The sequence below is a fragment of the Bacillus rossius genome, chromosome 13 (assembly GCF_032445375.1).
Source record: "Bacillus rossius redtenbacheri isolate Brsri chromosome 13, Brsri_v3, whole genome shotgun sequence".
NCBI classification, from domain to species: domain Eukaryota; kingdom Metazoa; phylum Arthropoda; class Insecta; order Phasmatodea; family Bacillidae; genus Bacillus; species Bacillus rossius.
The window spans coordinates 21,026,463-21,032,394 of NC_086340.1; positions in this window are offsets into that span (position 1 = coordinate 21,026,463).

A 5,932-nucleotide genomic window follows, 5' to 3' on the forward strand; every position below is an offset into this window, starting at 1 on the left:
TCTACACGAATTTTATGTATTAGTACATCACTTGTAACTGAATTAATTATTTAGTCTATTTATAACATTTTTATGATCTCAGCTTATTTCAACAATTCTAAAACTTTTATTCATGATGTGCTTTCGTTCATGGAAATGGCCTGAAATGTCTTATGTTTTCTGCACACTCCACGCGCAAAAGCAATCACACGCGAGGCCAGCTCAGTCGTTGTTCACCCGGCATAGATATCGGATGCCCTCGCGCACCACAGAGCTGTGAACTCTTTGATATCACCGTTTCAGCTGCCATAGTAAGTTCATTTTTAAACCTATTATTTCGCTCCGTGGCCGACCTTCATTCGGCTAGAAGTAAATCTCAGCTGCTTAACATAATAGTTTCATCGTTGCATTAACATTTTCGTAGTTAGGACTGTAGTCGAAGAGTCACGCCAAGTGGACACCTCTTCAATCAGTAGGTATTAATTACCGGACTTTTGGGCATCGCCTGCGCAGGGAAACTCGCACGGGCTAAATTTGTGCCTTGCTTAATTAACAATAATTTCCATTTGTGAACATTAGGACGGGTCATTTAGTGTCCGTGCGGGACGCATGCCTACAGGGCCCCTCCGCTCAAGCTTAATATAAATAATCTCTCCTTTCGTTTAACAGTGTAGTCACTGCCACAGGACAGTATGTAATTTTTGTATCTAGTGTGAACTGCTTCATTGCACATGTAGTAATTGTCAAGTGTAATATTCGTGTGTTTGTCAAGGGCCTATTTTCTCAGTTTCATTTATGTCGTTCTGTATCTCAAATTCTCGTAACTGAGCTAGCCACCATCACTTATACCACCTTCAACGCGCGACTCGTAACTAACATTGTCAGACAGTGTGCCGGGACCATACGAGCAGGGCCATCTCTGTTGACAACACCAAACACCATGTACAGAGTTGCCTTTGTGCAATAAAACAGATGTCTTACGAACTGAGTTAGTAGTCATTCCACAAGCAACCGTATCATCACGCCCCCCCCCCCCCTCCCTTGTTCCGGACCATGTGACCCACAGCAATCCCTCAAATCAACAAACTATCTAGCCAGTGACCGAGGTTCAAACCTGGGACACAACCATTCACAAAACAACAGGTGAGGCACAACAATATATGCTAGATTGTAAAACTGGGATTATGTTGTCATTTCTTTTTTTTTTCTGAATGTTCTCCATATATGTTATTAGAAAACTGTTTCAAGTTTATTTTATGAAATATAATATTGCGCAGCCTTTCTATTGGTTAACTTTAGAGAGCCATTAGTGCACCTTACGTGCTTAGCAGAAAGCATATGTGCGGTGCAGCCCCATGCGAATAGTGCTTGGAAATAGATCCCAGTTAAATGGATTATAAAACATGTCAATGGAATACTGAGAAGCTCTGACACAGGTGCTCACTAATACAGAATTGACGACCTGCCTCATTCTGCTGATTGATGTTATTGTTGGTGGATGATTTCTGGGGCCCCAAATTGTGATTATGGTTTTCTCGCACTTAATTCATCGTTAGAACGAGACTCGTTTCGTGGCATGATGTTTACGTGTCCCAGGTGTCGGCTGAACAATAAGAAAAGGGGGTAGGGGGAATGAGGTGTCTTATCCCTTATTTTGACCTCGGCCAGTAAACCCGCCCCTTTTAGCAACAGACCCCCGTCTGAAAGACATTATACATATCTCCTACCTGGCACCTCTATGGGACGTTAGTGCAGCAAGCGCCCATAGATGGCGACAACCGAGGAATGAACAAACAGACTAAATCATTATTGTGACTTTGCCGCAATGGAACAGAGGACATTGTTTCTGCAGCCCCTCAATCCCAAGACTATAGGCATATTTTCAGTAAAAACAATCATCTAGTTGACTCGCTGTTGAGGTCAACAGAACAAGAAAGAAATCGCGAAGGACGACACAAATTGGAACAATTGCTTTCCATCCACAGCCCAATATGGTGATAACACATGACTGAAAGGGGGAAACACTACTTGTTGCTTATGATGCAGGGCTGCACCCAATGAAAAGAAGAGGCTGTTCACCAGCTACACAATAGAATAATTAAGGAGCAGATAATTTTGAACAGAAAAACATAAGTCACCTGTGAAAAGTGTGGGGAGAACAACTTGAGTTGAGCACATTTAGGGTGGTCGACGAGGTTACTACAAAACCTCCCACCCAGGAGGATGCAACAGGGAAGACTTTCGTCCCAACCTAAATATGTGAGCATGTCATTCAGGCACCCAGGAGCTACACATACTTGTGAGCCATCAAGATACTATACCACTGGCCTGACGATTATAGAAGCAACAACCACCTCATCCCAAATAAGTACTTTAGGAAGTATCCTCGGACATGATGGGAAAGTGGTTTCTGCTAGTAGTCATGGAGTAGTTCACTAGATGGGTGGGTGTAGGTGTTACCAGTGAGCAACACCAGAGCTTCGATGATTGGATGTCCTCGAGATGGAACCATCCCCAATGGGATTTCCAAGCTCACTGTTAACAGATGATGGCTCCCATGTAAAGGGGTGTACCTAGAAGAGACTGTGCAAGACTGGAGTAATGAAAGCAGGTGATGACACTAGCTATAATTCAAGAGCAAACCCAACAGAGAGAATAAATCGGAAGCCGAGAATTGCATCTTGATTATGATCACACCAAATGAGATCTTTATAATCCTGCAACTCTCTTCTGTCTGTAGCAACAGGAGCCCGCTAGGCGAAATGTGTTCAGGCAGAATCTCGCCCTACCACGTGAGCACGGTGTGCGGCTGCCAGAGAAGCAGTGACTGTTGGCTTTGGAGAGTACATAAGCGGAGGCACGACATCAATAAAAAAACTTACGGGAGCTGACTTCAGATACTCTCTATGGGCTGCACCAGTCCTGCAGCACACAACCAGGTTTTTATGCAGGAACACATTGTTCAGATGGTGCCAGATAGATCTGGCATATATTACGAAATTTATATAAAGCTTAAATTTTAATCAATAAAATATATACAGGATTAATTAAAACATTGGTTACATTATAAAGCTTTGTATCAAAAACCAATATTTTAATTATTCTATTTTGGAGTAATGTCTCATTCTTAGCACGAAGTAATTAGATGCACATTTCAGTTCATGGAGAGTTATGAATTATTCAGCCATTGCAAACACAATGGGACAACACCATCATTTGGTTGAAGTGATTTCGGATGATCACAGAGAACCAAATAAGGATGTACAGATGAGTCTGGAACCCCAAGTCCTGTGATGTGAGAGTGCAATGTCTATCGCCCACCTGAGGCCACGTCTCTGGCTCTTAAGGGCGTATGTCCCGTTCCAGGTCATGATTTTAGATTTATATTAATCACTGATCAACTTTTAGACATTTTCAATCTCTTAACTTTCACGAAATGAAAAATATATATAGTTGCATACTTTTTGCATAATTAGCTGCCAAAGTTACATTTTTAACCTTTTTGGGTTGTACAAATAAGGATAATTTAATTTATTGCAGAACTGAAACTTTTTAGGATTAACTGCTATGCCACTGGCTACTTCAAGAAATGGTTTGCATTTCTTTCAGAAAATATTAATTAATTTTACCTGACATTTCAAAATTCTCAAAATTTTTATGATCTTGCCAGCCAAGAAACATGAAATGAGTTTTTGTGATAGAAATGCAAACCATTTCTTGAAGTAGCCAGTGGCATTGCAGTTAATCCTAAAAAGTTTCAGTTCTGCAATAAATTAAATTTTCCTTATTTGTACAACCCAAAAAGGTTAAAAATGTAACTTTGGCAGCTAATTATGCAAAAAGTATGCAACTATATATATTTTTCATTTCGTGAAAGTTAAGAGATTGAAAATGTCTAAAAGTTGATCAGTGATTAATATAAATCTAAAATCATGACCTGGAACGGGACATACGCCCTTAACAGAGACATGGCACACGTTTCAAGATGGAAGGAGGTTGTTTGTCAACTTGCCCGGTGCCAGCCCTGCGAGAGAGCAGTCTTCTTGGTGGGGGTGTGCGCACACGCAATCTGCCCGCGCTGCCCACTGGAGAATGCCATCACGCTGAAAACAGTGGTGGCAGGAAACTGAAAATACTACGAGCTGCAAGCCCCTACGTTTACAGCACACTGTGCCAATCTTCCCCAAAAATTACCAGGAAATAAATTACACTGAAAATTTGTTATCCTCTACTTGTCACAACACGTCAGCCCAAACTGTCTGGCGAGCATGTGAACAGCCTGACAATGTGCCAAGTGGCACGAGGTTTTAGTACAAGATTAGGTCACATGCTCAAAAATGTCGTGGAACTCAAATAAAATGGTTCTAAAGCGATAATTAACTACTGACACTAAACAATCTGTGATTGTAAAAAGAAATGCCGGAGTTCCACGGGAGTGTGTCTGTCCCGACAGAGGTCCAATCTCGATTTAGGTCATTGATCCTGGGATGCCAACTCCATGCGCAAGACAGGAAGTGACATCACACACCCACCCCTGAATTAAAAAAAAAAATCTCTGCCAGTTTGTTTGGAGGATGCCTGCACACGCCGTCCGTCTTCCTTTCCAAATTAACCTGAAAACATTTAACACACAAACTCAATACCACTTTAGCACCTGACTCTAGCGGAGTCACCGGCATTCACGGTCTGACTGCCTGGTGCACAGCACAGGACTGGGTCCCAGGCTTTACTACTGCCCAGGTCAGTATTATGTCAATACAAAAGTGATTGACAACATGCACCAAGGCAAGTAAGGAAACCAGTCCGTAAAGGAGTGGCGTTACAGGGGGTACACATTGTAACTTACTTACCTGCAGGTACTCAATCATTTCAAATTATATTCAGGTATGTAAACAGGAAACAAAATTGCTGCACAAGTTATAATGTTCGATTTCGTAAGGCTGATTAACTAGCCATAGGAAGTTGGTCACGATAAGTTGAATACATTTTGTCTAATAGTAATAAGCACTCAACATAATCATTTTAAAGCTTACATTATACAACTAAATCCACTATAAACTTATTTTATAAATTAATTTACTTTTTTTTTTTTTGGGCAATGCCACAGCAGAAAAAGAAGAGGACTAAAATATTCATAAGTAGATGAGTGTAGAGTTAAAGCAAGCGGAATACAAAATGATCCCACACCACGAAAAGTAAACTGTTTGAACGGGTGCAAAAACACACAGAACAAAATGATGACTAGCATTCATGGTACACAAAGAACAGAGTTGTAAACAATGATAAAAAATTTTTTTTTAAACCTTTGCACTATGTGGAATGGCAGGCGTTTGTTTACTTTATTGCCCAATTTATAAGACATTTTCATACTGCTCTACTACACAATTATTGCAAACCAAAAGCTGCCCTTTGGTGGGTATGGCTGAAAGCAGACAGGAGTCAAACGAAAAGAAGTTGGATATTTTTCACGTCTGCTTACTGACTTCTTCCATGGCTGATCCGTCAACTAAGCATTGGTGTCAGCTTAGTTTTGTTTCCATGCGTCTGTTTCAACACATGCACATTCCATTCCTGGGCCTTTTTTTTTTAACCCCAATGCAAAGTACTGTTTTCCAAGTGTACTCAAGACACCATCCAGACTTATAAGAATCAAAGTTACAGTATGAATGTGTTTATTATAAACCACATTTTTTTTTATTATGAGGAATTATGGCTAGTTTTGGTTAACTGTCGTAGTTATCGACGGAAAACATTTTTCCTTATTTAAATTCTTGACAAATACTAAATTATGTCCCACTCCAGATTTGAATTGAACAAGTTCCAAAATGCTTCAAATGAAACAATTAAAGAACGGACAAAATGAACTTTTGATGTAGCAGAGGAAACTGAATATCCTTTTTCAAATACACCTAGTAATATATCAGAGAATTAGTTCAATTTAAAAAAATTTAAG